General features: G+C 54.3%; 31 non-coding genes across 31 annotated transcripts; 13 read left to right on the top strand and 18 right to left on the bottom strand.

Moving 5' to 3' along the window:
- Positions 1 to 351: 351 nt before the first annotated feature.
- On the bottom strand, positions 352 to 424 carry TRNAM-CAU (transfer RNA methionine (anticodon CAU)). The gene has a single exon. It is a non-coding gene; the product is annotated as a tRNA-Met (tRNA).
- Positions 425 to 835: 411 nt separating this feature from the next.
- Positions 836 to 907, top strand: TRNAE-CUC (transfer RNA glutamic acid (anticodon CUC)). The gene has a single exon. It is a non-coding gene; the product is annotated as a tRNA-Glu (tRNA).
- Positions 908 to 1,241: 334 nt separating this feature from the next.
- Positions 1,242 to 1,314, bottom strand: TRNAM-CAU (transfer RNA methionine (anticodon CAU)). Its single transcript has one exon. It is a non-coding gene; the product is annotated as a tRNA-Met (tRNA).
- An 871-nt stretch (positions 1,315 to 2,185) lies between these two features.
- Positions 2,186 to 2,258, bottom strand: TRNAM-CAU (transfer RNA methionine (anticodon CAU)). The gene has a single exon. It is a non-coding gene; the product is annotated as a tRNA-Met (tRNA).
- Positions 2,259 to 2,669: 411 nt separating this feature from the next.
- TRNAE-CUC (transfer RNA glutamic acid (anticodon CUC)) lies at positions 2,670 to 2,741 on the top strand. Its single transcript has one exon. It is a non-coding gene; the product is annotated as a tRNA-Glu (tRNA).
- Positions 2,742 to 3,075: 334 nt separating this feature from the next.
- TRNAM-CAU (transfer RNA methionine (anticodon CAU)) lies at positions 3,076 to 3,148 on the bottom strand. Its single transcript has one exon. It is a non-coding gene; the product is annotated as a tRNA-Met (tRNA).
- A 457-nt stretch (positions 3,149 to 3,605) lies between these two features.
- TRNAE-UUC (transfer RNA glutamic acid (anticodon UUC)) lies at positions 3,606 to 3,677 on the top strand. The gene has a single exon. It is a non-coding gene; the product is annotated as a tRNA-Glu (tRNA).
- Positions 3,678 to 3,871: 194 nt separating this feature from the next.
- On the bottom strand, positions 3,872 to 3,944 carry TRNAM-CAU (transfer RNA methionine (anticodon CAU)). The gene has a single exon. It is a non-coding gene; the product is annotated as a tRNA-Met (tRNA).
- Positions 3,945 to 4,400: 456 nt separating this feature from the next.
- On the top strand, positions 4,401 to 4,472 carry TRNAE-UUC (transfer RNA glutamic acid (anticodon UUC)). The gene has a single exon. It is a non-coding gene; the product is annotated as a tRNA-Glu (tRNA).
- A 342-nt stretch (positions 4,473 to 4,814) lies between these two features.
- Positions 4,815 to 4,887, bottom strand: TRNAM-CAU (transfer RNA methionine (anticodon CAU)). The gene has a single exon. It is a non-coding gene; the product is annotated as a tRNA-Met (tRNA).
- Positions 4,888 to 5,758: 871 nt separating this feature from the next.
- TRNAM-CAU (transfer RNA methionine (anticodon CAU)) lies at positions 5,759 to 5,831 on the bottom strand. The gene has a single exon. It is a non-coding gene; the product is annotated as a tRNA-Met (tRNA).
- A 411-nt stretch (positions 5,832 to 6,242) lies between these two features.
- Positions 6,243 to 6,314, top strand: TRNAE-CUC (transfer RNA glutamic acid (anticodon CUC)). Its single transcript has one exon. It is a non-coding gene; the product is annotated as a tRNA-Glu (tRNA).
- A 334-nt stretch (positions 6,315 to 6,648) lies between these two features.
- TRNAM-CAU (transfer RNA methionine (anticodon CAU)) lies at positions 6,649 to 6,721 on the bottom strand. The gene has a single exon. It is a non-coding gene; the product is annotated as a tRNA-Met (tRNA).
- Positions 6,722 to 7,177: 456 nt separating this feature from the next.
- TRNAE-UUC (transfer RNA glutamic acid (anticodon UUC)) lies at positions 7,178 to 7,249 on the top strand. The gene has a single exon. It is a non-coding gene; the product is annotated as a tRNA-Glu (tRNA).
- Positions 7,250 to 7,592: 343 nt separating this feature from the next.
- Positions 7,593 to 7,665, bottom strand: TRNAM-CAU (transfer RNA methionine (anticodon CAU)). Its single transcript has one exon. It is a non-coding gene; the product is annotated as a tRNA-Met (tRNA).
- A 411-nt stretch (positions 7,666 to 8,076) lies between these two features.
- On the top strand, positions 8,077 to 8,148 carry TRNAE-CUC (transfer RNA glutamic acid (anticodon CUC)). Its single transcript has one exon. It is a non-coding gene; the product is annotated as a tRNA-Glu (tRNA).
- A 334-nt stretch (positions 8,149 to 8,482) lies between these two features.
- TRNAM-CAU (transfer RNA methionine (anticodon CAU)) lies at positions 8,483 to 8,555 on the bottom strand. Its single transcript has one exon. It is a non-coding gene; the product is annotated as a tRNA-Met (tRNA).
- Positions 8,556 to 9,650: 1,095 nt separating this feature from the next.
- TRNAM-CAU (transfer RNA methionine (anticodon CAU)) lies at positions 9,651 to 9,723 on the bottom strand. Its single transcript has one exon. It is a non-coding gene; the product is annotated as a tRNA-Met (tRNA).
- A 411-nt stretch (positions 9,724 to 10,134) lies between these two features.
- Positions 10,135 to 10,206, top strand: TRNAE-CUC (transfer RNA glutamic acid (anticodon CUC)). The gene has a single exon. It is a non-coding gene; the product is annotated as a tRNA-Glu (tRNA).
- Positions 10,207 to 10,540: 334 nt separating this feature from the next.
- On the bottom strand, positions 10,541 to 10,613 carry TRNAM-CAU (transfer RNA methionine (anticodon CAU)). The gene has a single exon. It is a non-coding gene; the product is annotated as a tRNA-Met (tRNA).
- Positions 10,614 to 11,069: 456 nt separating this feature from the next.
- TRNAE-UUC (transfer RNA glutamic acid (anticodon UUC)) lies at positions 11,070 to 11,141 on the top strand. The gene has a single exon. It is a non-coding gene; the product is annotated as a tRNA-Glu (tRNA).
- A 343-nt stretch (positions 11,142 to 11,484) lies between these two features.
- TRNAI-GAU (transfer RNA isoleucine (anticodon GAU)) lies at positions 11,485 to 11,557 on the bottom strand. The gene has a single exon. It is a non-coding gene; the product is annotated as a tRNA-Ile (tRNA).
- Positions 11,558 to 17,773: 6,216 nt separating this feature from the next.
- On the top strand, positions 17,774 to 17,845 carry TRNAE-UUC (transfer RNA glutamic acid (anticodon UUC)). The gene has a single exon. It is a non-coding gene; the product is annotated as a tRNA-Glu (tRNA).
- A 343-nt stretch (positions 17,846 to 18,188) lies between these two features.
- TRNAM-CAU (transfer RNA methionine (anticodon CAU)) lies at positions 18,189 to 18,261 on the bottom strand. The gene has a single exon. It is a non-coding gene; the product is annotated as a tRNA-Met (tRNA).
- A 151-nt stretch (positions 18,262 to 18,412) lies between these two features.
- Positions 18,413 to 18,485, bottom strand: TRNAM-CAU (transfer RNA methionine (anticodon CAU)). Its single transcript has one exon. It is a non-coding gene; the product is annotated as a tRNA-Met (tRNA).
- Positions 18,486 to 18,896: 411 nt separating this feature from the next.
- TRNAE-CUC (transfer RNA glutamic acid (anticodon CUC)) lies at positions 18,897 to 18,968 on the top strand. The gene has a single exon. It is a non-coding gene; the product is annotated as a tRNA-Glu (tRNA).
- A 334-nt stretch (positions 18,969 to 19,302) lies between these two features.
- Positions 19,303 to 19,375, bottom strand: TRNAM-CAU (transfer RNA methionine (anticodon CAU)). Its single transcript has one exon. It is a non-coding gene; the product is annotated as a tRNA-Met (tRNA).
- Positions 19,376 to 19,831: 456 nt separating this feature from the next.
- On the top strand, positions 19,832 to 19,903 carry TRNAE-UUC (transfer RNA glutamic acid (anticodon UUC)). Its single transcript has one exon. It is a non-coding gene; the product is annotated as a tRNA-Glu (tRNA).
- Positions 19,904 to 20,238: 335 nt separating this feature from the next.
- Positions 20,239 to 20,311, bottom strand: TRNAM-CAU (transfer RNA methionine (anticodon CAU)). Its single transcript has one exon. It is a non-coding gene; the product is annotated as a tRNA-Met (tRNA).
- Positions 20,312 to 20,722: 411 nt separating this feature from the next.
- Positions 20,723 to 20,794, top strand: TRNAE-CUC (transfer RNA glutamic acid (anticodon CUC)). The gene has a single exon. It is a non-coding gene; the product is annotated as a tRNA-Glu (tRNA).
- A 334-nt stretch (positions 20,795 to 21,128) lies between these two features.
- Positions 21,129 to 21,201, bottom strand: TRNAM-CAU (transfer RNA methionine (anticodon CAU)). Its single transcript has one exon. It is a non-coding gene; the product is annotated as a tRNA-Met (tRNA).
- Positions 21,202 to 21,444: the final 243 nt, after the last annotated feature.

Here is a 21,444-nt window from a genome sequence, read left to right as displayed (position 1 = left end):
GACTTCTGGTATGGGAATGAGCCTTTTTCTAAACTTGCACCAATCCTGAAACCGCATTGCAGCGTTAAAGCATTTGGGTCAGAGATGCTGTCGGCGGACGGCCACAAACGCCCAAGACGGCTTTTAGCTCTTCCTTCCTTCGGCACAACACCCCAGTTTGGCTTCATAGATCAAAACGTTCCCAACTCTCCCTTCTAACTCCAAGGTGTCCAGGGAAGGGACTCAAAGACCTACTGTATCCCCTCTGTCAGCTTGGCTCCCCTTACCGTTTCATCGTTAACGTTTGGGCCCGCAGTGGCGACGGACTGTGGCTTTCGGGGCAAGAGGGATAGAAAAAGCTTGCAACAAATTTGCCCCGTGTGAGGATTGAGCTCACGACCTTCAGATTATGAGACTGACACGCTACCTACTGCGCTAACGAGGCGACCGGAGGTGAGCCTGTCAGCAGAACCCAGGGCATTGACTTCACCCCCGCTGAAAGATAGGTTATGGTCACCTGAATCAAACAGTGCATCCCCCTTGTGACTGGGTGCCTCCCTTGCCGAGATATGGCTGTTTTTGTCAAGATGGAAATGAGCTCTTTGGAGGAATGAGCTCCCTGGTCGCTCCAGGGAGCTCTTTTGCGTATTGACAAAAACAGCCATATCTTGGCAACGGAGGCACCTCTTCAGCAGGGAAAAACGCTGTTTGATTCAGACGACCTTAACCTATCTGTCGGCGGGGCTGGGTTGATATGCCGGGATCTGGTGACAGGCTCGCTCTGAGCGTGACGTAAAAGTAGAGTACTCAAAGCCAGAAAACTTTTTCGATTACTAGCTCAGCCCCACACCATGGTTCCCATATGGTCTAGCGGTTAGGATTCCTGGTTCTCACCCAGGCGGCCCGGGTTTGACTCCTGGTATGGGAATGAGCCTTTTTCTAGACTTACACCAATCCAGAAACCGCGTTGCAGCGTTAAAGTCTTTGGGTCGGACCTGCTGTCGGCGGGCGGCCGCAAACGCCAAAGACCGCTTTTAGCCCTTCCTTCCTTCGGCACAAGACCCCAGTATGGCTTCATAGCTCAAAACGTTCTCATCTCTCCCTTCCAACTCCAAGGTGTCCAGGGTAGGGACTCAAAGACCCCCTGTATCCCCTCTGTCAGCTTGGCTCCCCTTAGTGTTTCATCGGTAACGTTTGGGTCCGCAGTGGCGAAGGACTGTGGTTATCGGGGCAAGAGGGAGAGAAAAATCTCGTGACAAAAGTGCCCCGTGTGAGGATCGAACTCACGACCTTCAGATTATGAGACTGACGCGCTACCTACTGCGACAACGAGGAAACCGGAAGCGAGTCTGTCAGCAGAACCCAGAGCATCGACTCGGCGCCGCTGAAAGATAGGTTAGGGTCAACTGAGGGTCACCTGAATCAAACGGCGTTTCCCCGTTGTGACTGGGTGCCTCTCTTGCCGAGATATGGCTGTTTTTCTCAATATGGAAATAAGCTCTTTGGAGGAATGAGGGCGTTGCCGCTCAACACTTTGGAGCAACGGCACCGCCCTGGTCGCTCCAGGGAGCTCTTTTGCGTATAAGACAAAAACAGCCATATCTGGGCAACGGAGGCCCCCTTTCAGCAGGAGAAAACGCTGTTTGACTCAGGCGACCCTAACCTATCTGTCGGCGGGGCTGAGTTGATATGCCGGGTTCTGGTGACAGGCTCTCTCTAAGCGTGACGTAAAAGTAGAGTACTCAAAGCCAGGAAACTTTTTCGCTTACTAGCTCAACCTCATGCCACAGTTCCCATATGGTCTAGCGGTTAGGATTCCTGGTTTTCACGCATGCGGCCAGGTTTGGACTTCCGGTATGGGAATGAGCCTTTTTCTAAACTTGCACCAATCCTGAAACCGCATTGCAGCGTTAAAGCATTTGGGTCGGAGATGCTGTCGGCGGACGGCCACAAACGCCCAAGACGGCTTTTAGCTCTTCCTTCCTTCGGCACAACACCCCAGTTTGGCTTCATAGATCAAAACGTTCCCAACGTTCCCATCTCTCCCTTCTAACTCCAAGGTGTCCAGGGAAGGGACTCAAAGACCTCCTGTATCCCCTCTGTCAGCTTGGCTCCCCTTACCGTTTCATCGTTAACGTTTGGGTCCGCAGTGGCGACGGACTGTGGCTTTGGGGGCAAGAGGGATAGAAAAAGCTTGCGACAAATTTGCCCCGTGTGAGGATCGAACTCACGACCTTCAGATTATGAGACTGACACGCTACCTACTGCGCTAACGAGGCGACCGGAGGTGAGCCTGTCAGCAGATCCCAGGGCATTGATTTCACCCCCGCTGAAAGATAGGTTATGGTCACCTGAATCAAACAGTGCATCTCTCTTGTGACTGGGTGCCTCCCATGCCGAGATATGGCTGTTTTTGTCAAGATGGAAATGAGCTCTTTGGAGGAATGAGCTCCCTGGTCGCTCCAGGGAGCTCTTTTGCGTATCGACAAAAACAGCCATATCTGGGCAATGGAGGCACCTCTTCAGCAGGGAAAAACGCTGTTTGATTCAGGCGACCTTAACCTATCTGTCGGCGGGGCTGGGTTGATATGCCGGGATCTGGTGACAGGCTCGCTCTGAGCGTGACGTAAAAGTAGAGTACTCAAAGCCAGAAAACTTTTTCGATTACTAGCTCAACCCCACGCCATGGTTCCCATATGGTCTAGCGGTTAGGATTCCTGGTTCTCACCCAGGCGGCCCGGGTTCGACTCCCGGTATGGGAATGAGCCTTTTTCTAGACTTACACCAATCCAGAAACCGCGTTGCAGCGTTAAAGTCTTTGGGTCGGACCTGCTGTCGGCGGGCAGCCGCAAACGCCAAAGACCGCTTTTAGCCCTTCCTTCCTTCGGCACAAGACCCCAGTATGGCTTCATAGCTCAAAACGTTCTCATCTCTCCCTTCCAACTCCAAGGTGTCCAGGGAAGGGACTCAAAGACCCCCTGTATCCCCTCTGTCAGCTTGGCTCCCCTTAGTGTTTCATCGGTAACGTTTGGGTCAGCAGTGGCAAAGGCCTGTGGTTATCGGGGCAAGAGGGAGAGAAAAATCTCGTGACAAAAATGCCCCGTGTGAGGATCGAACTCACGACCTTCAGATTATGAGACTGACGCGCTACTTACTGCGCTAACGAGGCAACCAGAAGCGAGTCTGTCAGCAGAACCCAGAGCATCGACTCGGCGCCGCTGAAAGATAGGTTAGGGTCAACTGAGGGTCACCTGAATCAAACGGCGTTTCCCCGTTGTGACTGGGTGCCTCTCTTGCCGAGATATGGCTGTTTTTCTCAATATGGAAATGAGCTCTTTGGAGGAATGAGGGCGTTGCCGCTCAACACTTTGGAGCAACGGCACCGCCCTGGTCGCTCCAGGGAGCTCTTTTGCGTATAAGACAAAAACAGCCATATCTGGGCAACGGAGGCACCCCTTCAGCAGGAGAAAACGCTGTTTGACTCAGGCGACCCTAACCTATCTGTCGGCGAGGCTGGGTTGATATGCCGGGTTCTGGTGACAGGCTCCCTCTAAGCGTGACGTAAAAGTAGAGTACTCAAAGCCAGGAAACTTTTTCGCTTACTAGCTCATCCTTCACGCCACAGTTCCCATATGGTCTAGCGGTTAGGATTCCTGGTTTTCACCCAGGTGTCCCGGGTTCGATTCCCGGTATGGGAATGAGCCTTTTTCTAAACTTGCACCAATCCTGAAACCGCATTGCGGCGTTAAAGCATTTGGGTCGGAGATGCTGTCGGCGGGCGGCCACAAACGCCCAAGACCGCTTTTAGCTCTTCCTTCCTTCGGCACAACACCCCAGTTTGGCTTCATAGATCAAAACGTTCCCAACGGAGAGAAAAATCTCGTGACAAAAGTGCCCCATGTGAGGATCGAACTCACGTCCTTTAGATTATGAGACTGACGCGCTACCTGCTGCGCTAACGAGGCAACCGGAAGCGAGTCTGTCAGCAGAACCCAGAGCATCGACTCGGCGCCGCTGAAAGATAGGTTTGGGTCAACTGAGGGTCACCTGAATCAAACGGCGTTTCCCCGTTGTGACTGGGTGCCTCTCTTGCCGAGATATGGCTGTTTTTCTCAATATGGAAATGAGCTCTTTGGAGGAATGAGGGCGTTGCCGCTCAACACTTTGGAGCAACGGCACCGCCCTGGTCGCTCCAGGGAGCTCTTTTGCGTATAAGACAAAAACAGCCATATCTGGGCAACGGAGGCACCCCTTCAGCAGGAGAAAACGCTGTTTGACTCAGGCGACCCTAACCTATCTGTCGGCGAGGCTGGGTTGATATGCCGGGTTCTGGTGACAGGCTCCCTCTAAGCGTGACATAAAAGTAGAGTACTCAAAGCTAGGCAACTTTTTCGCTTACTAGCTCAGCCTCATGCCACAGTTCCCATATGGTCTAGCGGTTAGGATTCCTGGTTTTCACCCAGGCGGCCCGTGTTCGACTCCCGGTATGGGAATGAGCCTTTTTCTAAACTTGCACCAATCCTGAAACCGCATTGCGGCGTTAAAGCATTTGGGACGGAAATGCTGTCGGCGGGCGGCCACAAACGCCCAAGACCGCTTTTAGCTCTTCCTTCCTTCGGCACAACACCCCAGTTTGGCTTCATAGATCAAAACGTTCCAAAAGTTCCATCTCTCCCTTCTAACTCCAAGGTGTCCAGGGAAGGGACTCAAAGACCTCCTGTATCCCCTCTGTCAGCTTGGCTCCCCTTACCGTTTCATCGTTAACGTTTGGGTTCGCAGTGGCGACGGACTGTGGCTTTCGAGGCAAGAGGGATAGAAAAAGCTTGCGACAAATTTGCCCGGTGTGAGGATCGAACTCACGACCTTCAGATTATGAGACTGACACGCTACCTACTGCGCTAACGAGGCAACCGGAAGCGAGTCTGTCAGCAGAACCCAGAGCATCGACTCGGCGCCGCTGAAAGATAGGTTAGGGTCAACTGAGGGTCACCTGAATCAAACGGCGTTTCCCCGTTGTGACTGGGTGCCTCTCTTGCCGAGATATGGCTGTTTTTCTCAATATGGAAATGAGCTCTTTGGAGGAATGAGGGCGTTGCCGCTCAACACTTTGGAGCAACGGCACCGCCCTGGTCGCTCCAGGGAGCTCTTTTGCGTATAAGACAAAAACAGCCATATCTGGGCAACGGAGGCACCCCTTCAGCAGGAGAAAACGCTGTTTGACTCAGGCGACCCTAACCTATCTGTCGGCGGGGCTGGGTTGATATGCCGGGTTCTGGTGACAGGCTCCCTCTAAGCGTGATGTAAAAGTAGAGTACTCAAAGCCAGGAAACTTTTTCGCTTACTAGCTCAGCCTCACGCCACAGTTTCCATATGGTCTAGTGGTTAGGATTCCTGGTTTTCTCCCAGGCGGCCCGGTTTCGACTCCCGGTATGGGAATGAGCCTTTTTCTAAACTTGCACCAATCCTGAAACCGCATTGCGGCGTTAAAGCATTTGGGTCGGAGATGCTGTCGGCGGGCGGCCACAAACGCCCAAGACCGCTTTTAGCTCTTCCTTCCTTCGGCACAACACCCCAGTTTGGCTTCATAGATCAAAACGTTCCCAACGTTCCCATCTCTCCCTTCTAACTCCAAGGTGTCCAGGGAAGGGACTCAAAGACCTCCTGTATCCCCTCTGTCAGCTTGGCTCCCCTTACCGTTTCATCGATAACGTTTGGGTCCGCAGTGGCGACGGACTGTGGCTTTCGGGGCAAGAGGGATAGAAAAAGCTTGCGACAAATTTGCCCCGTGTGAGGATCGAGCTCACAACCTTCAGATTATGAGACTGACACGCTACCTACTGCGCTAACGAGGCGACCGGAGGTGAGCCTGTCAGCAGAACCCAGGGCATTGACTCCACCCCCGCTGAAAGATAGGTTATGGTCACCTGAATCAAACAGTGCATCCCCCTTGTGACTGGGTGCCTCCCTTGCCGAGATATGGCTGTTTTTGTCAAGATGGAAATGAGCTCTTTGGAGGAATGAGCTCCCTGGTCGCTCCAGGGAGCTCTTTTGCGTATCGACAAAAACAGCCATATCTGGGCAACGGAGGCACCTCTTCAGCAGGGAAAAACGCTGTTTGATTCAGGCGACCTTAACCTATCTGTCGGCGGGGCTGGGTTGATATGCCGGGATCTGGTGACAGGCTCGCTCTGAGCGTGACGTAAAAGTAGAGTACTCAAAGCCAGAAAACTTTTTCGATTACTAGCGCAGCCCTACGCCATGGTTCCCATATGGTCTAGCGGTTAGGATTCCTGGTTCTCACCCAGGCGGCCTGGGTTCGACTCCCGGTATGGGAATGAGCCTTTTTCTAGACTTACACCAATCCAGAAACCGCGTTGCAGCGTTAAAGTCTTTGGGTCGGACCTGCTGTCGGCGGGCGGCCGCAAACGCCAAAGACCGCTTTTAGCCCTTCCTTCCTTCGGCACAAGACCCCAGTATGGCTTCATAGCTCAAAACGTTCTCATGTCTCCCTTCCAACTCCAAGGTGTCCAGGGAAGGGACTCAAAGACCCCCTGTATCCCCTCTGTCAGCTTGGCTCCCCTTAGTGTTTCATCGGTAACGTTTGGGTCCGCAGTTGCGAAGGACTGTGGTTATTGGAGCAAGAGGGAGAGAAAAATCTCGTGACAAAAGTGCCCCATGTGAGGATCGAACTCACGACCTTCAGATTATGAGACTGACGCGCTACCTACTGCGCTAACGAGGCAACTTGAAGCGAGTCTGTCAGCAGAACCCAGAGCATCGACTCGGCGCCGCTGAAAGATAGGTTAGGGTCAACTGAGGGTCACCTGAATCAAACGGCGTTTCCCCGTTGTGATTGGGTGCCTCTCTTGCCGAGATATGGCTGTTTTTCTCAATATGGAAATGAGCTCTTTGGAGGAATGAGGGCGTTGCCGCTCAACACTTTGGAGCAACGGCACCGCCCTGGTCGCTCCAGGGAGCTCTTTTGCGTATAAGACAAAAACAGCCATATCTGGGCAACGGAGGCACCCCTTCAGCAGGAGAAAACGCTGTTTGACTCAGGCGACCCTAACCTATCTGTCGGCGGGGCTGGGTTGATATGCCGGGTTCTGGTGACAGGCTCCCTCTAAGCATGACGTAAAAGTAGAGTACTCAAAGCCAGGAAACTTTTTCGCTTACTAGCTCAGCCTCACGCCACAGTTCCCATATGGTCTAGCGGTTAGGATTCCTGGTTTTCACCCAGGTGGCCCGGGTTCGACTTCCGGTATGGGAATGAGCCTTTTTCTAAACTTGCACCAATCCTGAAACCGCATTGCGGCGTTAAAGCATTTGGGTCGGAGATGCTGTCGGCGAGCGGCCACAAACGCCCAAGACCGCTTTTAGCTCTTCCTTCCTTCGGCACAACACCCCAGTTTGGCTTCATAGATCAAAACGTTCCCAACGTTCCCATCTCTCCCTTCTAACTCCAAGGTGTCCAGGGAAGGGACTCAAAGACCTCCTGTATCCCCTCTGTCAGCTTGGCTCCCCTTACCTTTTCAACGTTAACGTTTGGGTCCGCAGTGGCGACGGACTGTGGCTTTCGGGGCAAGAGGGATAGAAAAAGCTTGCGACAAATTTGCCCCGTGTGAGGATCGAGCTCACGACCTTCAGATTATGAGACTGACACGCTACCTACTGCGCTAACGAGGCGACCGGAGGTGAGCCTGTCAGCAGAACCCAGGGCATTGACTACACCCCTGCTGAAAGATAGGTTATGGTCACCTGAATCAAACAGTGCATCCCCCTTGTGACTGGGTGCCTCCCTTGCCGAGATATGGCTGTTTTTGTCAAGATGGAAATGAGCTCTTTGGAGGAATGAGCTCCCTGGTCGCTCCAGGGAGCTCTTTTGCGTATCGACAAAAACAGCCATATCTGGGCAACAGAGGCACCTCTTCAGCAGGGAAAAACGCTGTTTGATTCAGGCGACCTTAACCTATCTGTCGGCGGGGCTGGGTTGATATGCCGGGATCTGGTGACAGGCTCGCTCTGAGCGGGACGTAAAAGTAGAGTACTCAAAGCCAGAAAACTTTTTCGATTACTAGCTCAGCCCCACGCCATGGTTCCCATATGGTCTAGCGGTTAGGATTCCTGGTTCTCACCCAGGCGGCCCGGGTTCGACTCCCGGTATGGGAATGAGCCTTTTTCTAGACTTACACCAATCCAGAAACCGCGTTGCAGCGTTAAAGTCTTTGGGTCGGACCTGCTGTCGGCGGGCGGCCGCAAACGCCAAAGACCGCTTTTAGCCCTTCCTTCCTTCGGCACAAGACCCCAGTATGGCTTCATAGCTCAAAACGTTCTCATGTCTCCCTTCCAACTCCAAGGTGTCCAGGGAAGGGACTCAAAGACCCCCTGTATCCCCTCTGTCAGCTTGGCTCCCCTTAGTGTTTCATCGGTAACGTTTGGGTCCGCAGTGGCGAAGGACTGTGGTTATCGGGGAAAGAGGGAGAGAAAAATCTCATGACAAAAGTGCCCCGTGTGAGGATCGAACTCACGACCTTCAGATTATGAGACTGACGCGCTACCTACTGCACTACCGAGGCAACCGGAAGCGAGTCTGTCAGCAGAACCCAGAGCATCGACTCGGCGCCGCTGAAAGATAGGTTAGGGTCAACTGAGGGTCACCTGAATCAAACGGCGTTTCCCCGTTGTGACTGGGTGCCTCTCTTGCCGAGATATGGCTGTTTTTCTCAATATGGAAATGAGCTCTTTGGAGGAATGAGGGCGTTGCCGCTCAACACTTTGGAGCAACGGCACCGCCCTGGTCGCTCCAGGGAGCTCTTTTGCGTATAAGACAAAAACAGCCATATCTGGGCAACGGAGGCACCCCTTCAGCAGGAGAAAACGCTGTTTGACTCAGGCAACCCTAACCTATCTGTCGGCGGGGCTGGGTTGATATGCCGGGTTCTGGTGACAGGCTCCCTCTAAGCGTGACGTAAAAGTAGAGTACTCAAAGCCAGGAAACTTTTTTGATAACTAGCTCAGCCTCACGCCACAGTTCCCATATGGTCTAGCGGTTAGGATTCCTGGTTTTCACCCAGGTGGCCCGGTTTCTACTCCCGGTATGGGAATGAGCCTTTTTCTAAACTTGCACCAATCCTGAAACCGCATTGCGGCGTTAAAGCATTTGGGTCGGAGATGCTGTCGGCGGGCGGCCACAAACGCCCAAGACCGCTTTTAGCTCTTCCTTCCTTCGGCACAACACCCCAGTTTGGCTTCATAGATCAAAACGTTCCCAAAGTTCCCATCTCTCCCTTCTAACTCCAAGGTGTCCAGGGAAGGGACTCAAAGACCTCCTGTATCCCCTCTGTCAGCTTGGCTCCCCTTACCATTTCATCGTTAACGTTTGGGTCCGCAGTGGCGACGGACTGTGGCTTTCGGGGCAAGAGGGATAGAAAAAGTTTGCGACAAATTTTCCCCGTGTGATGATCGAACTCACGACCTTCAGATTATGAGACTGACACGCTACCTTCTGCGCTAACGAGGCGACCGGAGGTGAGCTCAAAGACTCAAAGACCTCCTGTATCCCCTCTGTCAGCTTGGCTCCCCTTACCGTTTCATCGTTAACGTTTGGGTCCGCAGTGGCGACGGACTGTGGCTTTCGGGGCAAGAGGGATAGAAAAAGCTTGCGACAAATTTGCCCCGTGTGAGGATCGAACTCACAACCTTCAGATTATGAGACTGACACGCTACCTACTGCGCTAACGAGGCGACCGGAGGTGAGCCTGTCACCAGAACCCAGGACATTGACTCCACCCCCGCTGAAAGATAGGTTATGGTCACCTGAATCAAACAGTGCATCCCCCTTGTGACTGGGTGCCTCCCTTGCCGAGATATGGCTGTTTTTGTCAAGATGGAAATGAGCTCTTTGGAGGAATGAGCTCCCTGGTCGCTCCAGGGAGCTCTTTTGCGTATCGACAAAAACAGCCATATCTGGGCAACGGAGGCACCTCTTCAGCAGGGAAAAACGCTGTTTGATTCAGGCGACCTTAACCTATCTGTCGGCGGGGCTGGGTTGATATGCCGGGATCTGGTGACAGGCTCGCTCTGAGCGTGACGTAAAAGTAGAGTACTCAAAGCCAGAAAACTTTTTCGATTACTAGCTCAGCCCCACGCCGTGGTTCCAATATGGTCTAGCGGTTAGGATTCCTGGTTCTCACCCAGGCGGCCCGGGTTCGACTCCCGGTATGGGAATGAGCCTTTTTCTAGACTTACACCAATCCAGAAACCGCGTTGCAGCGTTAAAGTCTTTGGGTCGGACCTGCTGTCGGCGGGCGGCCGCAAACGCCAAAGACCGCTTTTAGCCCTTCCTTCCTTCGGCACAAGACCCCAGTATGGCTTCATAGCTCAAAACGTTCTCATCTCTCCCTTCCAACTCCAAGGTGTCCAGGGAAGGGACTCAAAGACCCCCTGTATCCCCTCTGTCAGCTTGGCTCCCCTTAGTGTTTCATCGGTAACGTTTGGGTCCGCAGTGGCGAAGGACTGTGGTTATCGGGGCAAGAGGGAGAGAAAAATCTCGTGACAAAAGTGCCCCGTGTGAGGATCGAACTCACGACCTTCAGATTATGAGACTGACGCGCTACCTACTGCGCTAACGAGGCAACCGGAAGCGAGTCTGTCAGCAGAACGCAGAGCATCGACTCGGCGCCGCTGAAAGATAGGTTAGGGTCAACTGAGGGTCACCTGAAACAAACGGCGTTTCCCCGTTGTGACTGGGTGCCTCTCTTGCCGAGATATGGCTGTTTTTCTCAATATGGAAATGAGCTCTTTGGAGGAATGAGGGCGTTGCCGCTCAACACTTTGGAGCAACGGCACCGCCCTGGTCGCTCCAGGGAGCTCTTTTGCGTATAAGACAAAAACAGCCATATCTGGGCAACGGAGGCACCCCTTCAGCAGGAGAAAACGCTGTTTGACTCAGGCAACCCTAACCTATCTGTCGGCGGGGCTGGGTTGATATGCCGGGTTCTGGTGACAGGCTCCCTCTAAGCGTGACGTAAAAGTAGAGTACTCAAAGCCAGGAAACTTTTTTGATAACTAGCTCAGCCTCACGCCACAGTTCCCATATGGTCTAGCGGTTAGGATTCCTGGTTTTCACCCAGGTGGCCCGGGTTCGACTCCCGGTATGGGAATGAGCCTTTTTCTAAACTTGCACCAATCCTGAAACCGCATTGCGGCGTTAAAGCTTTTGGGTCGGAGATGCTGTCGGCGGGCGGCCACAAACGCCCAAGACCGCTTTTAGCTCTTCCTTCCTTCGGCACAACACCCCAGTTTGGCTTCATAGATCAAAACGTTCCCAAAGTTCCCATCTCTCCCTTCTAACTCCAAGGTGTCCAGGGAAGGGACTCAAAGACCTCCTGTATCCCCTCTTTCAGCTTGGCTCCCCTTACCGTTTCATCGTTAACGTTTGGGTCCGCAGTGGCGACGGACTGTGGCTTTCGAGGCAAGAGGGATAGAAAAAGCTTGCTACAAATTTTCCCCGTGTGAGGATCAAACTCACGACCTTCAGATTATCAGACTGACACGCTACCTACTGCGCTAACAAGGAGACCGGAGGTGAGCCTATCAGCAGAACCCAGGGCATTGACTCCACCCCCGCTGAAAGATAGGTTATGGTCACCTGAATCAAACAGTGCATCCCCCTTGTGACTGGGTGCCTCCCTTGCCGAGATATGGCTGTTTTTGTCAAGATGGAAATGAGCTCTTTGGAGGAATGAGCTCCCTGGTCGCTCCAGGGAGCTCTTTTGCGTATCGACAAAAACAGCCATATCTGGGCAACGGAGGCACCCCTTCAGCAGGAGAAAACGCTGTTTGACTCAGGCGACCCTAACCTATCTGTCGGCAGGGCTGGGTTGATATGCCGGGTTCTGGTGACAGGCTCCCTCTAAGCGTGACGTAAAAGTAGAGTACTCAAAGCCAGGAAACTTTTTCGCTTACTAGCTCAGCCTCACGCCACAGGCAGCAGAACGTAACGTACCTGAAAGGGTAGTGGAGTGTAGCACATGACTATAAATGGGATGAGGAGCAGTTAGGGCAAGTTAAGGTTAAGGGGTGAGACTAAGGGCAAGGGGAGGGTTAAAGTGGGAATATTTTGTAAATATGGTAGCCTAGTGAGGGTCTCATTATCTCTAGGAGAATCGTGGTGACAAGTTGTTCCCTTACCATGGCTGAATTAGACGCGCTGCTCCAGGAGATCCGTCAGGCTGCTCTACACCAGGGCCCTGGCTGGCTTCGGGAGCGTTTCTTGGGGGCCCCTCCGGTGGATGCTTCTCCTGCCTCTGGAGGGGATCTTCGGCCGCCGAGACGGCGTGCCCGGCCTCCTGAACGGCTCAGTCCTGAGCTGTCCCCGCAGCCCAGGCGTCGCAAGCGGAGCCCCGTCAGGGACCCTCCGGCACTGTCCCCCGGTCGGCGTCCTCTGTCGGCTGTGGGTAGTGTGGGGAGGAATCCATCCATGCGGCCTGGGCGTGCGGCTCCAGGGGGATCCCGGCGCATGTCCCCCTCCCCCTGGCGTCGGGATCATGCTGGTGCTGCTGCGGCTGCTTCCCCTGCTGCTGTTCCTAGCAGGGGGCGTGCCCGTCGGGAACGGAGGTCCGGCGTTGCTCCGGAGCCTCTAGCTGCCTCCTCTGCCTCTTGCTCGGCTTCCCAGTCCGGGGGTCGGGCCTCAAGCCTGGATCGTCAGGCCGCGGCCTTCCCGGAAGTACCTGGTCGGCGGCCATCTTGTGGTTCCCCTGAACTGGCTGGCGGCGGGGCGGGTGCTTCCGGATATAGCCCCGCCCCCTCCGATGACGAGGATGATGGTTCTGGAGAGGGGGAGGAGGCTGAAGCTGCGGCCCCGCCCCCTCCAACACGGCCTAGTGGGAGTGGAGAGCCTGGAGAGAGGGCTGGCTGCAGGAGCAGCCTGGCTGGGACGTCTGGAGCTGCTGTCTCTGCTGCGGGCGGATCATCACTGGCCTGTCACACCGGATCTTCAGCTGCTGCACCGCTGCCTGGAGGTGGCCTGGCTTCAGGAGGGACGGCTGCCGGGGACCTACCCCCCGCTCGAGCTGGTGAGTGGACCTTCACCCCTTCTGCATTTCCCGGGGGGGGGGGGGTTGGGGGGGGGGGATCCGGCCCTCTTTTTTGCTAATATGCAGGGGTTTTTTCAGGGGTTTCAGCAGTTTTTGTGTACTGGGGGGGGGTTTGGCGGGGGGTCCCCGGTGGGTGTTTGGGGGGCGGCGCGCTCAAGTGTGGCCCCGGGTGTCTCAGGGGGGGCGTGTTGTTGTGGGGCCCCTGGTGGCGGTTGTGGTGGGTCGTCTGCGGCTAAGCCGGCGGATGATGGCAGTGGTGTGGGGTCTGCTGGCGGGGGCTCAGGGGTGTCTGCGGATTCGGTTGAGGGGGTTGTTGATAGCGGGGGCGTCGCTTCTTCTGGGGCGGAGGCGGCGAAGGCGAAGGAAGATGTCCGTATGGCGGATTCCGCCAAGGCTGAGGTGTATGTTTGTTTTGAGGGGCCGTTGGGGGCCCACTTGAAACAGGAGGTGAGGGATAAGATCTGGAAGGGGGAGTATGTGGAGATCTTCTCTCTCCTCCCCCTTGAGAAGTTTAATTTGGATCGGGTGAAACCTGATGAGTGTAAAAAGGAGGAGGAGGAGCGGCGCCGTTATCGGCTCATTCCTCGTACCTTCTCGAACTGGCTTCAGGCCTTCTGCATCATGGCCAGTGTGGTAGGAGAAAAGGCGCCGGACAACTGTTCGGCCCTATTTTGCTACCTTGACTCTATTGGTGAGGCGTATCGAGTCTACGGGGGTAACGCGTGGCTGCGATACGATGAACACTTTCGTCAGCGGAAGGCGGTGCGTCCTTCCTTACGTTGGGATCACAAGGATATTAGCTCGTGGATGAAATTAATGGCGGCTACTCGTGTTAGCGGGGGTCAGTCCTTTCGGGACGGGGCCGGCGGCTCTGGGTCCTCGTCGGGGCGGTCGGCTGGAACAGGTAGGGGGTGCTGTTGGCAGTACAATGAGGGGCAGTGTAAATTCGGCGGCGACTGTCGCTTTAAGCACGAGTGCTCCGGTTGTGGGGGGGCTCACCCCCTCACTCGCTGTTTTAAAAAAGGGAAGGGAAAGGGAGGGGATTTTGACAACAAGAGGGGCGACGCCGGTGAGGGTGGAAAAGATGGTGGGGTTTCTAGGGCAATATCCAAATAGGTCGGCGGCCTCACGTTTGTTTGCGGGGTTTTCTGACGGTTTTCGGATTCCGTGTTCTAATTTGGGGAGTGGGGGGGAGCCTAAAAATCTGGTATCTGCTTTGGCTCACCCTGAGGTGGTGTCAGACAAGCTGGTGAAGGAGGTGGAATTGGGCCGTATGGCGGGACCGTTTGAGGTGCCTCCTTTGGAAGGTCTGCGGGTCTCCCCGTTGGGGGTGGTTCCTAAGAAGGAGCCTAACAAATTCCGCCTCATTCACCACTTGTCTCACCCTGAAGGGGGTTCGGTCAACGACGGGATTGATCCCGCGTTGTGTGCGGTGTCCTACGCTTCCTTCGATGCGGCTCTGGCTTGGGTGCGTCGTTATGGGAGGGGGGCACTCCTTGCTAAGACTGATATCGAGGCGGCCTTCCGTCTTTTGCCAGTGCACCCTGACAGCTTCCACCTTCTTGGGTGCAAGTGGCAGGAGGGTTATTTTGTGGACAAATGTTTGCCAATGGGGTGCTCAATCTCCTGTGCTTATTTTGAGGAGTTTAGCACCTTTTTGGAATGGGTGGTGCGGCACCGGGCGCAAGTGGACTCGGTGCTGCACTACCTTGACGATTTTTTGTTTATTGGCCCTCCTGGTACGTGGGTGTGTCCATTGCTGTTGCAGGCCATGAAGGATACCTGCAGCAGTTTTGGTGTCCCTTTGGCGCCGGACAAGACGGAAGGCCCGGCTACAGTGGTCAAGTTCTTGGGCATTGTCATTGATACCGACCGGTTGGAGTGCAGATTGCCAGATGATAAGTTGGTTGAGTTGCGGGAATTGGTGGGGCGGGCGGTGCGGCAAAGGAAGCTTAGGTTGCGGGATTTACAATCATTGCTAGGACACCTGAACTTTGCTTGTCGCATTATGCCCATGGGGAGGGTGTTTTGCCGGCGCCTGGCTGCTGCTACGGCGGGTGTTCGGCGTCCTTTTCATTTTGTGCGTTTGGGGTCTGAATTGCGGGATGATCTGTTGGTTTGGGAGGGGTTTCTGTCTAAGTATAATGGGCGGTCGATGTTGCAGGGGGCGCTTGTTTCCAATCTGGATTTGGAATTGTTTACTGACGCGTCCGGGGCGCATGGGTTTGGGGCTTACTTTCAGGGACAGTGGTGCGCAGGGGAGTGGCCTGCGGCATGGCGGTCGAATGGGTGGGTTCGGAATCTGGCCTTACTTGAACTTTTCCCAATTGTGGTGGCGTCGTTTATTTGGGGTGATCGGTTGCGTGACCGCCGGGTCCGTTTCCTTTGTGATAATTTGGGGGTGGTTCAGGCCATTAACTCTCAGACTGCTCATTCTCCGCCGGTGGTTCGGTTGTTGCGTGCTTTGGTGTTAAGGGGGCTCGAGCTCAATGCGCATTTTGTAGCGGTGCATTTGCCGGGGGTTTCTAATGTTATAGCGGATTCCCTTTCTCGTTTCCAGTGGGACAGATTTCGGGAGGTGGCGCCGGAAGCGGAAGAGGAGGGTCTCCCTTGCCCGGAGGAGCTGTGGTCCCTGGTTTGAGTGTGGCTTTGTCGCTGGTGAGGCGGTCTCTGGGGGATTCGACATGGTCGGGGTATGCTAGTGTTTGGTCAGAATGGGAGGGGTTGTTGCAAGAGTTGCATGGCGGGGTAGTTCCGGATGATTTTGAGGCGTCTGTATTGGTGTTTGTGGGTTCGGCTTTTAGTTCTGGGGTTTCTCCGTCGGGCCTATCCCGGCGGCTGTCTGCTTTGGCTTTTTGGTTCAAGTTTAAGGGTATCCGTGATTGCACCAAGTCCTTCTTGGTGCGGCAGGCGGTCAAGGGTTTTCGACGGGGGTCATCGGTCAGAGACCGTCGGCGCCCGTTGTCCTTTGAGGTGGTCCGGGATCTGGTTGGGATTTTGGGCCGGGTGTGCATGTCCGATTATGAGGTAGCGTTGTTTAGTTTGGCCTTTTCGTTGGCATTTTTTGGGGCTTTCCGGATTTCTGAGTTGGTGTCTCGTAGTCGTGCGTGCCCGGGTGGCTTGCTGTTTGAGGATTGCCGTCTCTTGGGAGAGGAGTTGGTTTGCCGCATCCGTAGGTCTAAGACTGACCCGGAAGGTAGGGGCTTGGTGGTGCGCTTGCGTAGGTTGCAGGGGTCGATTGTTTGTCCGGTTGGGTGTTATGAAGCCTTTCTGCGTCTGAGGCCGAGGGGTGGCTCTGCGTTGCTGGTTCATAGCGATATGTCTTGCTTGTCTAAGTTTCAATTTGTACAGGTTTTGCGGAAGGGCCTGGCGGTGTTGGGGCTGTCTCCAACGGATTTCAGTTCCCACTCCTTCCGGATTGGGGCCGCCACTGAGGCGGCACGCTGGGGTTTGCCTGCTGCGGTTATCCGGCGTATTGGTAGGTGGGAATCGGATCGTTTCCGTTTGTATGTGCGGCCGCATCTGCTGTGAGCTGCCGGGGTGTGGCTGGGCGCGGGTTTTTTCTGGTGGGGCTGTTTTTTAAGTTTTGTTTATTGTGTTTCAGGTTCGTCCCCGTGTTTGGTCTGGATCGCTGGCCACTCTTATGTATACTGGGGAGGAGTTCGTGCGGATGCTCGTCCGGCAGGTCGGCAGTTGGGCTTCCCGAGGTCGGAGGTGCAGGTCAAGTGGATTGGGGTTAGGGGGTTGCTATGGTTCCGGTTGTTAGGTGAGCTGCAGTATTTTGTTGATATGGATAGGGCTCCCGATGTGTTAGTCATCCACGCCGGGGGTAATGACTTGGGTCTGCGGGCGGCCAGGGAGGTGACTCGGGACATTAAGTTGGATCTCTTGCGGTTGTGGGCGACTTTTCCCGGTCTTCTGGTAGTGTGGTCGGACATCGTGCCCAGATTGTCGTGGCGACACGCTCGCTCGATTGCGGGCATTAATAGGGCCCGAATCAAGCTTAACCGGGCTGTGGGTCGGTTTGTGGCCCGCAACGGTGGAGTGGTTGTTCGACATCGGGAGCTGGAGGTGGCTACTCCCGATTTGTTTCGGCCTGATGGGGTCCATCTGAATGCCATTGGTACGGATATCTGGCTGTTGGGCATTCAGGAGGGTGTTGAGCGAGCTGTGCGGGTATGGGGAGACGAGCGGGAGTAAGGTGTCACACCCGCCCGTCGTGGCTTGGTTAGGAGGGGTCTTTGTAGGCAAAACAGTGGTGGAAGACCAAAAAGGGGGGTTAGCTCCACCCACTTTCAGTATCGATGATAGTTGGGAATTTAATGGTTGCTAAGTCCTGAGGCAGGGTACCCAGGACGAGTTTACACTCCGGTGTGGGTGCCCTCGGGCTAGGCGTGCACGGCCAGGGGTAATAGCCGGAAAATTTTGAAGTTCTTATGGGGGTGCTAAAATTTTGCCTTCAGGGACCCCTCCTTATGTCGGGGTGGAATTAGTGTGAGGGAGGTTAATGTTGATGTTTTTGCATGATGTTATTGTTATTTTTGAATGTGGTCAAGGATATTTGTTAATGGTGTTAATAAATTGGCCGCTGTGGCCTTTACTCCAACTAATGTGTCAGTGTCCTTACTGGGTTTAACGGTAGGATGGGGGGTTGGAGGTTGGGCACAGCTCTTACTAGACCATTTTACTAGTCAAGTTCCCATATGGTCTAGCGGTTAGGATACCTGGTTTTCACCCAGGTGGCCCGGGTTCGACTCCCGGTATGGGAATGAGCCTTTTTCTAAACTTGCACCAATCCTGAAACCGCATTGCGGCGTTAAAGCATTTTGTTCGGAGATGCTGTCGGCGGGCGGCCACAAACGCCCAAGACCGCTTTTAGCTCTTCCTTCCTTCGGCACAACACCCCAGTTTGGCTTCATAGATCAAAACGTTCCCAAAGTTCCCATCTCTCCCTTCTAACTCCAAGGTGTCCAGGGAAGGGACTCAAAGACCTCCTGTATCCCCTCTGTCAGCTTGGCTCCCCTTACCATTTCATCGTTAACGTTTGGGTCCGCAGTGGCGACGGACTGTGGCTTTCGGGGCAAGAGGGATAGAAAAAGTTTGCGACAAATTTTCCCCGTGTGATGATCGAACTCACGACCTTCAGATTATGAGACTGACACGCTACCCACTGCGCTAACGAGGCGACCGGAGTTGAGCTCAAAGACTCAAAGACCTCCTGTATCCCCTCTGTCAGCTTGGCTCCCCTTACCGTTTCATCGTTAACGTTTGGGTCCGCAGTGGCGACGGACTGTGGCTTTCGGGGCAAGAGGGATAGAAAAAGCTTCCGACAAATTTGCCCCGTGTGAGGATCGAACTCACGACCTTCAGATTATGAGACTGACACGCTACCTACTGCGCTAACGAGGCGACCGGAGGTGAGCCTGTCACCAGAACCCAGGACATTGACTCCACCCCCGCTGAAAGATAGGTTATGGTCACCTGAATCAAACAGTGCATCCCCCTTGTGACTGGGTGCCTCCCTTGCCGAGATATGGCTGTTTTTGTCAAGATGGAAATGAGCTCTTTGGAGGAATGAGCTCCCTGGTCGCTCCAGGGAGCTCTTTTGCGTATCGACAAAAACAGCCATATCTGGGCAACGGAGGCACCTCTTCAGTAGGGAAAAACGCTGTTTGATTCAGGCGACCTTAACCTATCTGTCGGCGGGGCTGGGTTGATATGCCGGGATCTGGTGACAGGCTCGCTCTGAGCGTGACGTAAAAGTAGAGTACTCAAAGCCAGAAAACTTTTTCGATTACTAGCTCAGCCCCACGCCGTGGTTCCCATATGGTCTAGCGGTTAGGATTCCTGGTTCTCACCCAGGCGGCCCGGGTTCGACTCCCGGTATGGGAATGAGCCTTTTTCTAGACTTACACCAATCCAGAAACCGCGTTGCAGCGTTAAAGTCTTTGGGTCGGAACTGCTGTCGGCGGGCGGCCGCAAACGCCAAAGACCGCTTTTAGCCCTTCCTTCCTTCGGCACAAGACCCCAGTATGGCTTCATAGCTCAAAACGTTCTCATCTCTCCCTTCCAACTCCAAGGTGTCCAGGGAAGGGACTCAAAGACCCCCTGTATCCCCTCTGTCAGCTTGGCTCCCCTTAGTGTTTCATCGGTAACGTTTGGGTCCGCAGTGGCGAAGGACTGTGGTTATCGGGGCAAGAGGGAGAGAAAAATCTCGTGACAAAAGTGCCCCGTGTGAGGATCGAACTCACGACCTTCAGATTATGAGACTGACGTGCTATCTACTGCGCTAACGAGGCAACCGGAAGCGAGTCTGTCAGCAGAACGCAGAGCATCGACTCGGCGCCGCTGAAAGATAGGTTAGGGTCAACTGAGGGTCACCTGAAACAAACGGTGTTTCCCCGTTGTGACTGGGTGCCTCTCTTGCCGAGATATGGCTGTTTTTCTCAATATGGAAATGAGCTCTTTGGAGGAATGAGGGCGTTGCCGCTCAACACTTTGGAGCAACGGCACCGCCCTGGTCGCTCCAGGGAGCTCTTTTGCGTATAAGACAAAAACAGCCATATCTGGGCAACGGAGGCACCCCTTCAGCAGGAGAAAATGCTGTTTGACTCAGGCGACCCTAACCTATCTGTCGGCGGGGCTGGGTTGATATGCCGGGTTCTGGTGACAGGCTCCCTCTAAGCGTGACGTAAAAGTAGAGTACTCAAAGCCAGGAAACTTTTTCGCTTACTAGCTCAGCCTCACGCCACAGTTCCCATATGGTCTAGTGGTTAGGCTTCCTGGTTTTCACCCAGGCGGCCCGGGTTCGACTCCCGGTATGGGAATGAGCCTTTTTCTAAACTTGCACCAATCCTGAAACCGCATTGCGGCGTTAAAGCATTTGGGTCGGAGATGCTGTCGGCGGGCGGCCACAAACGCCCAAGACCGCTTTTAGCTCTTCCTTCCTTCGGCACAACACCCCAGTTTGGCTTCATAGATCAAAACGTTCCCAAAGTTCCCATCTCTCCCTTCTAACTCCAAGGTGTCCAGGGAAGGGACTCAAAGACCTCCTGTATCCCCTCTGTCAGCTTGGCTCCCCTTACCGTTTCATCGTTAACGTTTGGGTCCGCAGTGGCGACGGACTGTGGCTTTCGGGGCAAGAAAAAGCTTGCAACAAATTTGCCCCGTGTGAGGATCGAACTCACGATCTTCAGATTATGAGACTGACACGCTACCTACTGCGCTAACAAGGCGACCGGAGGTGAGCCTGTTAGCAGAACCCAGGGCATTGACTCCACCCCCGCTGAAAGATAGGTTATGGTCACCTGAATCAAACAGTGCATCCCCCTTGTGACTGGGTGCCTCCCTTGCCGAGATATGGCTGTTTTTGTCAAGATGGAAATGAGCTCTTTGGAGGAATGAGCTCCCTGGTCGCTCCAGGGAGCTCTTTTGCGTATCGACAAAAACAGCCATATCTGGGCAACGGAGGCACCTCTTCAGCAGGGAAAAACGCTGTTTGATTCAGGCGACCTTAACCTATCTGTCGGCGGGGCTGGGTTGATATGCCGGGATCTGTTGACAGGCTTGCTCTGAGCGTGACGTAAAAGTAGAGTACTCAAAGCCAGAAAACTTTTTCGATTACTAGCTCAGCCCCACGCCATGGTTCCCATATGGTCTAGCAGTTAGGATTCCTGGTTCTCACCCAGGCGGCCCGGGTTCGACTCCCGGTATGGGAATGAGCCTTTTTCTAGACTTACACCAATCCAGAAACCGCGTTGCAGCGTTAAAGTCTTTGGGTCGGACCTGCTGTCGGCGGGCGGCCGCAAACGCCAAAGACCGCTTTTAGCCCTTCCTTCCTTCGGCACAAGACCCCAGTATGGCTTCATAGCTCAAAACGTTCTCATGTCTCCCTTCCAACTCCAAGGTGTCCAGGGAAGGGACTCAAAGACCCCCTGTATCCCCTCTGTCAGCTTGGCTCCCCTTAGTGTTTCATCGGTAACGTTTGGGTCCGCAGTGGCGAAGGACTGTGGTTATCGGGGCAAGAGGAAGAGAAAAATCTCGTGACAAAAGTGCCCTGTGTGAGGATCGAACTCACGACCTTCAGATTATGAGACTGACGTGCTACCTACTGCGCTAACGAGGCAACCTGAAGCGAGTCTGTCAGCAGAACCCAGAGCATCGACTCGGCGCCGCTGAAAGATAGGTTAGGGTCAACTGAGGGTCACCTGAATCAAACGGCGTTTCCCGTTGTGACTGGGTGCCTCTCTTGCCGAGATATAGCTGTTTTTCTCAATATGGAAATGAGCTCTTTGGAGGAATGAGGGCGTTGCCGCTCAACACTTTGGAGCAACGGCACCGCCCTGGTCGCTCCAGGGAGCTCTTTTGC

The sequence above is a fragment of the Leptodactylus fuscus genome, chromosome 5 (assembly GCF_031893055.1).
Source record: "Leptodactylus fuscus isolate aLepFus1 chromosome 5, aLepFus1.hap2, whole genome shotgun sequence".
NCBI classification, from domain to species: Eukaryota; Metazoa; Chordata; class Amphibia; order Anura; family Leptodactylidae; genus Leptodactylus; species Leptodactylus fuscus.
The sequence above is the reverse complement of the archived record's forward strand: the minus strand, read 5'-3'. Positions and strand labels throughout refer to the sequence as shown.